Below are 13,628 nucleotides of genomic sequence, written 5' to 3'. Positions count from 1 at the left end.
AAAAAAAAAGAATAAAAGTGCAGATGCCATTATCCCAGATTTCAAGGTTTACTACAAAGCTATAGTGATCAAAACACTACAATACTAACACAAAAACAGACACGTAAATCAATGGAACAGAATAGAGAGCCCAGAAACAAACCCACAATTAATCTTCAACCAAAGAGTCAAGAATATGCAATGAGAAAAAGACATTCTCTTCAACAAATGGTGCTGGCAAATCTAAACAGTTATATGCAAAAGAATGAAACCAGACCATTTTCTTGACTATAAACAAAAAATAAACTCAAGGGATTAAAAACCTAACTCTGGAATACTATGCAGCCATCAAAAGAAATGAAATCTCGCTAAGCATGATACACTCTAGTTCCATCCATGTTGTTGCAAATGGCAAGATTTCATTTATTTTGATGGCTGCATAGTTTATAAAAAATAAAAAATTAATTAAAAAAAAAAGAAATGAAATCTTGCCATTTGCGACAACATGGATGGAACTAGAGCATATCATGCTTAGTGAAATAAGTCAAGCAGAGAAAGACAACTATCATATGATCTCCCTGATATGAGGAAGTGGTGATGCAACATGGGGGCTTAAGTGCGTAGGAGAAGAATCAATGAAACAAGATGGGATTGGGAGGGAGACAAACCATAAGTGACTCTTAATCTTACAAAACAAACTGAGGGTTGCTGGGGGGAGGGGGTTGGGAGAAGGGGGTGGGATTATGGACATTGGGGAGGGTAGGTGCTTTGGTGAGTGCTGTGAAGTGTGTAAACCTGGCGATTCACAGACCTGTACCCCTGGGGATAAAAATACATGTTTATAAAAAAAAAATTAAAAAATAAATAAATTAATTTAAAAAAAAAACCTAACTCTGAGACCAATAATTATACAAATTCTAGAAGTGAGCAAAAGCAGTAATTTCTCTGACATCAGCATAGCAACATTTTTCTAGATATGTCTCCTGAAGCAAGGGAAACAAAAGCAAACAAACTTGGGTCTATGTCAAAATAAAAAAACTTCACACAGCAAAGGAAACAATCAACAAAACAAAAAGACAGCCTACTGAATGGGAGGAGATATTTGCAAATGACATATCTGATTAAGGGTTAGTATCCAAAATATGTGATTAAGGGTTAGTATCCAAAATATGTAAAGAATTTATACAACTCAACATCCAAAAAACAAATAATCCAATTTAAAAATAAGCAGAAGACATGAACAGAGATTTCTCCAAAGAAGACATATAGATGGCCAACAGACACATGAAAAGATTCTCAACATCACTCATCATTAGAGAAATGGAAATCAAAATCACAATGAGCTATAACCTGTCAGAATGGCTAAAATAAAAAACACAAGAAACAACAAGGGATGGTGAGGATGTGGAGAAAAAGAAATCTTTGTGCACTGTTGGTGGGAATGCAAATTAGTGAAGTTTCTGTGGAAAACAGTAAGAAGGTTCATCAAAAAATTAAAAATTAATTACCATATGATCTAGTAATTCTACTCCTGGGTATTTACCCAAAGAATACAAAAACACTAGTTCAAAAGGAACTATGCACTTGTATATCTGTTGCAGAATTATTTACAATAGCCAAATTTTGGAAGGAGCTCATGTGCCCATCAATATATGAATGAATAAAGAAGATATGGTATGTGTATATACATACACACAATGAAATATTTCTTAGCCACAAAAAAGAATGAAATCTTTCCATTTGCAACAATATAGATAGATCTAGAAAATACAATGTTATGTGAAATAAGTCAGAGAAAGACAAATACTATATGATTTCACTCATACACGGAATTTAAGAAACAAATTAATAAAGGAAAAAAGAGGGGTGTCTAGGTGGCTCACTCGGTTAAGCAGTTAAGCTTTTGGCTCAGATGGTGATCCCAGAGTCCTAGATAGAGCCCCAGGCAGGCTTCCTGCTCAGTAGGGAGTCTGCTTCCCTCTCTACACCTCCACTCGTGTTCCCCCTCTCTCATTCACTCACTCTCTCAAATAAATAAATAAAATCTTAAAAAGACAAAAAGAAAGAAAGAAAACAAACAAACAAACAAACAAACAAAAAAAAACCCAGACTCTTAACTATAGAAAACAAACTGATTATTACCAGGGAGAGGGGGGAATCAGTGAAATAGGTGAAGGAGAGAAGTATACTTATCATGATGAGCACTAAGCATTAAATAGAATTGCTGAATCCTTATATTATATACCTGAAGCTAATATAACATTGTATGTAAACCACAGTAGAATTAAATAAAAGACAAAAATAGGGGTGCCTGGGTGGCTCAGTGGGTTAAAACCTCTGCTTTAGGCTAATATCATGATCCCAGAGTTGGGATCAAGCCCTACCTGCATCAGGCTCTCTGCTCAGCGGGGAGCCTGCTTCCTCCTCTCTCTCCGCCTGCCTCTCTGCCTACTTGTGATCTCTATCTGTCAAATAAATAAATAAAGTCTTAAAAAAAAAACACAAAAATAAACAATACCAATGGAATTCATGTAACTACTTGTTTTTGGAAACTCCCCACTATTACACAGTAATCGACTGGTTACACATGAGACCCCCCTGGGCCTGGCACTGCTCTTGGCCAATGGGGTAAACAAAGTCTCTGCTCTTGAGGATCCTGCCAGGCCAATGAGTAGATAAGTTAATGGCAGTTGTTGATAAGGTTAGTGTCAAAGATAAAAATCGTATTTTGCAGTAGAGAGCTAATGGTGCTGGTATAGCTAGGGTGGTCATGGATGATCTCTGAAGAAAGTGATATCTGAGTTAAAACCTGAATAAACACCCTTGTCCAAACAAAACAAAACAACAACAAAAAAAAAACCCAGGATATTTGAAGTTATAAGCGGCTAAATGAAATAAGTCTTTTAAGGTAAACCAGATAGTATAAAAAGTCAGCTCTGAGAATTCAAAAAAATCTATGAAAATTCAACTAAACATCACTAGTAATGTTATTATTACTTTATAAATGGCTAGGAATATTTGGTTGATTTTTTTTTTAAGAAAGTTTCCTTAGTTGTGATTATAAGAGGAATATGTTCAATAAAATGCATCACTGATATCAATATTTCCTCAACATTACAAGCAAACTTGAGAAATGATTGTATAAAGTGAAATATCAGAGATTCTTAAAATATAGTTCAAACTACATCAAAAACTAATAATGTACTGTATGTAAAATAACATAAAAAAACTGATTTTAAGGGTAGTAATGTTGAAACTACCTTCTATCAAATGAGCGTTTGTAAAGGTTAAATCAGATTTTCCATGCAGTATGCCAAATAAAACACATAATTATCTCTGAGTAGAATACATGTTTTATGAATAGCCTTCTGTTAGACAGTCACTATTCCAACCCAGCAGATACTCATGCTATCATGTTCTGGAGAACAGAAAAAGAAAGGAAGTTACTCAATATTATTTTAACAGGCTGTTTTAAGCCTAACAGTAAGTCTAATAGTAAATGAGACAAAAGCAGACACAAAAAGAGACAAGAAAAAATAATCATGATATATTCTTTCTCATAAGCATAAAATCTTTGATGTAAAAATCTTATTTAAAAATTCACATATGGAGTGCCTGGGTGGCTCAATTGTTAAACATCTGCCTTCAGCTCAGGTCATGATCCCAGTGTCCTGGGATTGAGTTCCACATCAGGCTCCCTGCTCCATGGGAAGCCTGCTTCTCCCTCTCCCACTCCTCCTATTTCTATTCCCTCTCTAGCTGTGTGTCTCTCTGTCAAATAAATAAATAAAATCTTAAAAAAAAATTCATATATGGGACAAATAACCATAAGAGCATATAGCTATACACTAACACCACACACAGTAACACAGATAAATCATAGACACCTAATATTTAGTTTAAAAAAGTACAAACACAATAGACAGATGCTGTATGCTTCCATTTATTTAAGTTTAACGACATGCAAAACTAATTCATGGTGTAGGCAGTCAAGATAATGGTAACTTTGAAGTGGTACTGACTGCAGTGGGACCCCTGTACTGTTTATTTTTTGTTTAGAGGTTAGTCGCATGGGTGTGTATGTTTAAGGCTGGATATTAGAATTTTGGTAAAACTGGGAGTTGAATGGCTATGCACAAAAGCAAAATATCCCATTTAAAAGCCTAGAGGCATAAAGTCTCATGTCAACATACATTGCAATAGTTCAAGATATCTGCAATATCAAGTGCAAATGATGACAGAATATCAAGGAGTGGTAGTGAAGACAGTTGTTTAAACAAGAAAAAGAGTGGTTATCTCTTCCCTTCTATGTTCACATGGCACACTCTCTCTCGGTTCATTCAGATCTCAGCTCAAATGTCTCCTTACTGTAGAGACTTTCACTATTATCTTAGTTTAAAAATACATATATTTTGTAATTATAGAATCTGCTTTAGATTTTCTGCATAACGTCTATCACTTCAGTAAATTACGTATTTTTTTTTATTTGATCCATGCTTCTCTCACATTATAGAATATACACTCAATGATGGCAGGCAAGGAAGGTGTCCTTTTCCTTCGTCATTATATCCTCAGGACCTAGAAGAGTACCTTGACCAATGTAGTGTTCAATAAATATTTATTGAATTAATTAGTGAATGACATTGAAGTGCTAAATGGAACCATATTAATAGAGAGGTCCATGGATTTATAAGGAAGATAAAGTTTATTCACTAGGAGATGGATATTGAGGCTTCTAGAGTCTATTCTGAATTCCCTATCTCAGCAACTTCCAAAGATAAAATGTGAAGACATAAATTTCAGTCTTTTATTTTACTGCATTACTGATGATTCTGGACATGCAGAACTCACTGATAACCTATTGCATTTATTATGCCTTGAAAGAATAGCATACGGTATTAACTCTTTGGTGCTATAAGGTATGGAACAAGTAAATACAGCTTTTTTTTTTTTTAAGATTTTATTTATTTATCTGAGACAGAGAGAGAGAGCAAGCACAAGCTGGAAGGAGAATCAGAGAGAGGGAGAAGCAGACTCCCCACTAAGGAGGGAGCCCAATGTGCGTCCCGATCCCAGGACCCTAAGATCATTACCTGAGTCAAAGGCAGATGCCCAACCGACTGAACCACCCAGGCACCCCTAAATTCCACTTTTGAAATTAATATATAAATACAATTCTCAGGGTGCATGGGTGGCTCAGTCAATTAAGTTTCCAACTCTTGATCTCAGCTCAGGTCCTGAGCTGGGCTCCATGCTGGCATGGAGTCTATTAAAAAAAAAAAAATTCTCTCTTAGCTTTGTATTTTAAAATATAAGGAAAATTGCCACTGTTTTTCCAAATAGCCAGAGTCTCTTTATACAAAGTATTATATGTCAGTTTCATATTTAGCTATGTTTACATGCTCAATGACTTTTCTCAATCAAGTATGTGAATAGCAATGATTCACAATTTCAACAATTTCATGAGCACCTAATTTTTGCTAATTAGTGTGGAAGATAAAATAGAATCTCTACTAATAAGGAATATACATAAAATTGGGAAAAATACGTATTGACACATGTCAAGATGCAGGGTAGATTTATTTAAATATGATCAATATGAGTTTGGGGAAATAAGAAACTATATTTACCTTAGGAATCAAAAAATTTTCATAAAGAGAAAAGATAAGGTAGTTCTGAAAAATAATATTTTCACAGGAAAAAACTGAACGAAGTGAAATAGAATTCTATTTGATATTCAGCAAGTAATTCAATTTGAAATAATCTTACAAGTAAGAAGTAGAAACTAGAGAAGGTAGTATGGCAAGGTTCCAGATCAGGATGGTATAAAATGATGCTGAAATTTTAGATTTCTCCTATTAGCATGAAAAAAGCCATGCTTTTGCCAGATTGATTTCATAAAATTATGAATTTTAGAAGGAAGAGACAATATGGAGAGACTATTTGGAACATTCTCAGCTATAATTAACATAATTAAACAAAGACTACAAAGGTAATAGATCCTATTCTTTGCTTACTGTCATAACCTCTTTAAGTATATAAACCATTTATTTTGTAGAATGCTAATCAGTTTAAATGTGTTTGATATTTTCTTCTGATTTGATTCAGGATGTGCGTACTTGGCAGGAATATCACCGCAGTTATGCTGGGTTCTCAAATGCATGCCAACAGATGGTGAACAGTTTCAATTTGTCCCAGTACTGATTGAGTTCACTTTGATTACTTCTTTCAGATGGAGACTGACATACTTTTCTATTATGAAGTTATTCTTATTTCTTCCCTTTTGTTGTCAATTGTTTTGTGGAAAGACACCATGTAATTGTATAATATCTTATCCCTTATCAAACTTAAATTTTTTAGATCAGATTTATGTCTTTATATTTTATGCAATGCATTATAACTTTTTAAGATGGCTATTTTTATGTTTTAGCTTAAATTATCCTAGATTTGACCAATGGTAACTGGTTTCTGTGTCCTTTTATATGGTATCATTCTTTGAGCACTTTTTTGGGAACACTTTCTCACTTTCTGGAAGAACAGGATGCTTTAGACTCATTTTGTACTTTCATTGTCCAGATCTCAGATCAGACATTATTCCAAGGTGTCCTCATTTATTTAGTGAAAAATGTCATAGAAGGTGAGAGTTATGTGTTCTAGGTATGATGGTATGCTTATTACCTTTTAAGTGCTGCTGCTCCTAGACCATCTTGGTAGACAGAACTAGGCAATTCTTGAATATAACATTGTAATAAACACATAAATCTAGGTCTATATTTATTCATCAATATATCTACTTGTCAATTGAAAAACCACAAGTTCCTACGTATCTCTAACTATAGTCCAGCACCACAGAGTACATTTTATTCTCCCAGTTTCTATCTACTGTCTCTGGCAGTGAGGCACCCTGCTCACATTGACTTAATACATTTTCTCATTTAATCAATTCTCCATATGTAAAAAAATCTCCTACCTTCATTAGGTCCCTTCTCCCCTACACAAGTGCTCCTCTCTTCCTAGTCCAACTCTCATATTCCGCACTGCATTGCACTACCAGGTAAAAGACATCTTCTCCCCATCTAGGCTCTGATACTCTGGAATAGGCTAACCTTCTCAGAACTAGTAATTTTTGCAATCTCTCTGTGGATCAGAACCCTGTATGAACATCTTTCTCACTCTGAGCTGATCCTTTATTTTCTTGAATGCCATCTTCACCTACCTCATGATCTAACATTCTACCACTGAGCTTTAAGTTTGGTATAAATGAAAGTTTCTTAAAAAAAAAAAAAAGTATTTATTTATTTGAGAGGGGAAAGAGGAGCAGAGAGAGAGGGAGAGAATTTCAAGCAGATTCCCCACTGAGTGCAGAGCCCAACATGGGGCTTGATCCCACGACCCTAAGATCTTGACCTTCTGTGAAATCAAGAATTGGATGCTTAATTGACTGAGCCACAAACAAAAATTTGTACCATACTCAGCTCTTTAGACTCCAAAATGATGCAGCCAACTTTAGGATGCTATCTTTTAATCCCCTATCTATATGAATTAGAGCCCCATGCTATCTTCCTGTATCATTAATAACTTTCCTGTAGTATTTTATCTTCTTCTGTAGTCATCAATGTTACTTTCACCATCCTTACTCAACTTACTCTATGGCAGTGAGCATGCCATAGATTTTGTAGTTGGGTCTTTGTAGTACCTAATGCAATGACTTCTAAATAATAGGAATTCTCTCCAATTAGAAACAATTGAGTATATCCCCCAAAGAGTTAATTTAACCATGTGCTATATGTAGTTATTTAAAAGTATTAAAATGAACATAATCTGGGTATAATATATAACATGAGAATTTGAAGAAAGCAATGGTTACTTACCATAGAGAAAAATGTAAAAATATTCATTGTTGTATTCACTGAAAATACACAGAATATAAAATTACAGTCTCAAGGCAAATATTACCAGTTAGTTCTAGAAAATAAATGGGAAAGAAGCCAAATGGATGTACATACAAATTTAATTAAATGCTATGAAGAAATTTCAAAGAGAAGATACTTTATGTTTTTAATAATAAGTTAAATATATAATTTTTTTAATTGCATGAGATCTTTGGCAGTAGATTTCAAACACCATGGTATAGTGGAGTTGAGTTTTAACAAATTTTGACAGAGCATTTTAATTCAGTATTCATGTATCATCAGTAAAAATATTTAAGCTCATTACCAAATAAAACAGCATAACCTAATTACAATGATTAGATATACTAAACTATAGCTGAAAACAGTAATCTTCTTTAATATATATGAAAGTTAGATATTTGAACTGAAAACACTTTTTCTCACAAATCTGTATAAGTAAATAGGTTTTTTAGCAAGGATTTCTATTCTGAGTTGTGGAAAGAAAAGGTTTTATAATGTAAAAAGAAAATCATGTATCAATTATAACCATATTTGCATATTCAATAGAAATAGGACAAAAGAAAGTTTTAAATGATACCATAAAATTCATATGAATGGCTTTTTGCCCAAGGATTTGAAATGGACTAATATGAATCTCTGTTAGGTGAGATTAATAGAGTAAAATACTCAAAAGAGTAAAAAATACTCAAAGAATAATTTTCTTCTCTACTGAGGCAAAATTCTTTTTGAATACTTTTCCCAATATTCCATGAATAATGAAGTCTTTGATTCTAACTGGTGGAGACAGGGATTACTCCTTACCCTGTATTTCTTCAAACAGAAAGCTTGGCAATTTTGTGCTTACAGCATTTGTTTCCTTTCCCTCAAGGGTCACTGTCCTTCTCTTGAAGTTCAATGTATTCTTTCATATATTTCACCAAAGTTTTGGTTGTTATGCAGGAGGAAAAGTAAACCCCTGATTAAGGCTCTTCTGGTTCTTCCTAAAAATCTGTGAAGGGGTCGAACTGTTTCCAAGAAAATTCAATATATCTCAGCATAAAGATCAATAATATTTGTATAGATAAAAAAAATTATCCATCACTAAATTTCTCCTAGCCACAATGGAGTAACAGGGCATTGGAGCTCCCTTAGAGTGCACATCTCTACTCTCTGACACTCTGTTCTGTAAACACTATGTTCCTTGGACTTCCACAGATTCTAACTGATATACTCAACTCAAGACTACTGATGTGCTTTGACTAGGTTCCATTTTTCTTTGCTACATCCAGAAAATTCTCTCCCAGCTGTAATTTGTCGCAACAGCAGAACTTAGTCATTTGTCTCTTTTCTTCAGGGCTCCCTGACTGGGAGGCTTGATATCTAACATCTGAAAACAGACACTTATATCGTTGAGGAGTTTAGTTGTTTATTTTGAGAGGGTAAATAAGATGGATGTTACTCCATTTTGGTCTAAGGCAGAAATTGTCTCTAGAGAGATCTCTATAATCTTGAAATTTCACAAAGCCTCATACTAGCCCACTGTATTATGCTAACTTGGCTGGTGAACAGAAAATAGTAAGTGCTTTATATGTTTCAATAAGAGAAGTATAGAATAGAAAGTGTAATATAAACCTGAAAAAAAGCAAGAGCATTTTTACTTTATTGAAGTAAAATGGGAGGGTCGCCTGGGTGGCTCAGTGGGTTAAAGCCTCTGCCTTTGGCTCAGGTCATGATCCCAGGGTCCTGGGATCAAGTTCCACATTGGGCTCTCTGCTCAGCAGGGAGCTTGCTTCCTCCTCTTTCTCTGCCTGCCTCTCTGCCTACTTGTGATTTCTGTCAAATAAATAAACAAAATCTTAAAAAAAAAAAGTTTCTGGGAGTTCTGTGATTTTGAGCATATTCAGAGACAGGCTTTTGAGCCTGACCTCACTTACCCTGAAAAAAGAACAACAATAATTTAATTTTAAAATATAATTTTAAAATTATAAATTTTTGGAGTTGAGAGACTAAATATACCACAGTTGTGTGGACTATATTAATCCATCTACAAATTCACCTGTTAGGCTGCCTGTTTCTAGGGGCCAGAGTGAAAGACAGCTCTATAGCAAATCCAACCTGCAGCATAACTGCTCTAGTACCTGAAACCTGTGATCTAATAGAATAGAAGTGTCCGTGTTGTATGAAGCCTCTTAAAGATCAGTAGGCAAATCATAGCACAGAACTCTGTTATATCTTCCTTGTTCTGCAGGCATCTACTCTTTTGACAAATAACTCTGGCTTGCTAATGGACTTAAGTAGAGACACTGTCTAACCATAAAAGATCTAGTAATCATGAAGCCTAAGCTTCCCATCAGGAATTGAGCTTCATCTGATTGAACCTGCCATAAAAGTGGAGCATGGGCAGCGGCAATATATCATCAAATGGAAATGATTTATAAAAGAATTAATTTAGGCAAACCCAGAAGTGAAAATAATTTGCATGAGCAGATGGCTCAGATTCTTTTGACATTTATTCCCATTGTTTTGCCTCTTCTCTTTCAATCCATGTTTATTGAATCCAGGGAAGTTCCTTATGACTAGATCACTAAAGTGGAAGAAACTTAAGTATGGATTGTAGATAGTTATACATTATATGCTGGATAATCTGAGTATTTTGAACAGTTTAAGCATTAGAGCTCCACTCAGGGATACATCTGAGAAAGAGTATGAGGTGAATCTTTCTTCCACTTTAGTACCTGAAGGTGTCTACTTAGTGTGAAGTAAGAAATGGCCATCAATACGGATCTCCACCAATTCATAACTGAAATTGGTAATAGTTTGGCTTGATGTCAAAGGCATTAGAAGTAAAAAGACTGGGAAGCTGGTGGTAAAGAAAGTCCATGGAAGATATATGTGGATGGATAGTTCAGAATGAGAACAGCTAAATGCTCAACAAAGTGCACCTACCACAGAACTCAATCATCAGATGGCATTCTGATTACTACTCTTACATTGCTTATAAGGGGAATTATGTCCTCTCTGACTTTAATGCTTAAGTGTGGTTACTCTGCTTCTGTGTTTGCCAGGATTGTATCATTGTAGATACTGAAGAGCTCAGTATCCATAGCAGCATTCCTAATCTCAATCCTGGCTACTATTAAGGGCTATTGAGCTTCTCAGATATGCTGGTGTCTTCATCACTGGTACCTTTCTTACTTTTTTATTAAAGAAGTTGTCCCATAGGCTCTCTTGGGGATCATTTTCAGGGGGTGGTTTCTCGAGTCATTTATAGTCCCCTCATTCAAATATAATAAATATTCTGGAATTTTCCAGTAAGTATTCACAAAAATTTCCAGGAAATTTCTAGTATCTATGTACTTTTTACTATAGGCCTATTGTTTTCAAAATATGGTTCCAGAACCAGCAGCACCAGCAAAATATGGATCCTGTTAGAAATGCATATTTTTGGCTGTAACCCATGCCTACTGAATCAGAACCTCTGGGAAGAGGATCCAGTGATTCACGTTTTCATAAGACCTCTAAATAATTCTTACACATACTAAAATTTAAGAATATTGCCAGTAGAGGAGAGGAGTCAAGATGGCGGAGAAGTGGCAGGCTGAGACTACATCAGGTAGCAGGAGAGCAGTTAGATAGAATACCTAAAGATTGCAAACACCTACAAATCCAATGAGAGGTCGAAGAGAAGAAGAGCAACTCTAGAAACAGAAAATCAACCACTTTCTGAAAGTGAATTTTCCTGGGGTCTTTGCCACCCTTTTAGTTTTTTATGTGCTCCTTCATATACTCTTATCTGGACAAAATGACAAGGCAGAAAAATTCACCAAAAAAAAAAAAAAAAAAAAAGAACAAGAGGCAGTACCAAAGGCTAGGGACCTAATCAATACAGACATTGGTAATATGTCAGATCTAGAGTTCAGAAAGACGATTCTCAAGGTTCTAGCAGGGCTCAAAAAAGGCATGGAAGATATTAGAGAAACCTCTCAAGAGATATAAAAGCCCTTTCTGGAGAAATAAAAGAACTAAAATCTAACCAAGCTGAAATCAAAAAAGCTATTAATGAGGTACAATAAAAAATGGAGGCTCTCACTGCTAGGATAAATGAGGCAGAAGAAAGAATTAGTGATATAGAAGACCAAATGACAGAGAATAAAGAAGCTGAGCAAAAGAGAGAAAAACAGCTACTGGACCATGAGGGAAGAATTTGGGAGATAAGTGACACCATAAGACAAAACAACATTAGAATAATTGGGATTCCAGAAGAAGAAGAAAGAGAGAGGGGAGCAGAAGGTATATTGGAGAGAATTATTGGAGAGAATTTCCCTAATATGGCAAAGGGAATACGCATCAAAATCCAGGAGGTACAGAGAACCCCCTTCAAAATCAACAAGAATAGGTCCACACCCCATCACCTAATAATAAAATTTACAAGTCTTAGTAACAAAGAGAAAATCCTGAAAACAGCCCAATAAAAGAAGTCTATAACGTACAATGGTAAAAATATTAGACTGGCAGCAGACTTATCTGCAGAGACCTGGAAGGCCAGAAAGAGCTGGCATGATATATTCAGAACACTAAATGAGAAAATCATGCAGCCAAGAATACTATATCCAGCTAGGCTATCATTGAAAATAGAAGAAGAGATAAAAAGCTTCCAGGACAAACAAAAACTGAAAGAATTTGCAAACACCAAACCAGCTCTACAGGAAATATTGAAAGGGGTCCTCTAAGAAAAGAGAGAGCCTAAAAGTAGTAGACCAGAAAGGAACAGAGACAATATACTGTAATAGTCACCTTACAGGCAATACAATGGCACTAAATTCATATCTCTCAATAGTTACCCTGAATGTTAATGGGCTAAATGCCCCAATCAAAGAACACAGGGTATCAGAATGGATAAAAAAACAAAACCCATCTATATGTTGCTTACAAGAAACTCATTTTAGACCCAAAGACACCTCCAGATTTAAAGTTAAAGGGTGGAAAACAATTTACCATGCTAATGGACATCAGAAGAAAGCAGGAGTGGCAATCCTTATATCAGATCAATTAGATTTTAAGCCAAAGACTGTAATAAGAGATGAGGAAGGACACTATATCATACTCAAATGGTCTGTCCAACAAGAAGATCTAACAATTTTAAATATCTATGCCCCCAACGTGGGAGCAGCCAACTATATAAACCAATTAATAACAAAATCAAAGAAACACATCAACAATAATACAATAATAGTAGGGGACTTTAACACTCCCCTCACTGAAATGGACAGATCATCCAAGCAAAAGATCAACAAGGAAATAAAGGCCTTAAATGACACACTGGACCAGATGGACATCACAGATATATTCAGAGCATTTCATCCCAAAGCAACAGAACACACAATCTTCTACAGTGCACATGGAACATTCTCCAGAATAGATCACATCCTGGGTCCTAAATCAGGTCTCAACCAGTATCAAAAGATTGGGATCATTCCCTGCATATGTTCAGACCACCATGCTCTCAAGCTAGAACCCAGTCACAAGAGGAAATTTGGAAAGAACCCAAATACATGGAGACTAAACAGCATCCTTCTAAAGAATGAATGGGTCAACCAGGAAATTAAAGAAGAATTGAAAAAAATTTATAGAAACGAATGATAATGAAAATACAATGGTTCGAAATCTGTGGGACACAGCAAAGGCAGTCCTGAGAGGAAAATATATAGCGGTACAAGCCTTTCTCAAGAAACAAGAAACGTCTCAAGTACACAACCT

This window comes from Mustela erminea, chromosome 5 (assembly GCF_009829155.1).
Source record: "Mustela erminea isolate mMusErm1 chromosome 5, mMusErm1.Pri, whole genome shotgun sequence".
Classification (NCBI taxonomy): Eukaryota; Metazoa; Chordata; class Mammalia; order Carnivora; family Mustelidae; genus Mustela; species Mustela erminea.
This window is presented reverse-complemented; position numbering follows the sequence as displayed.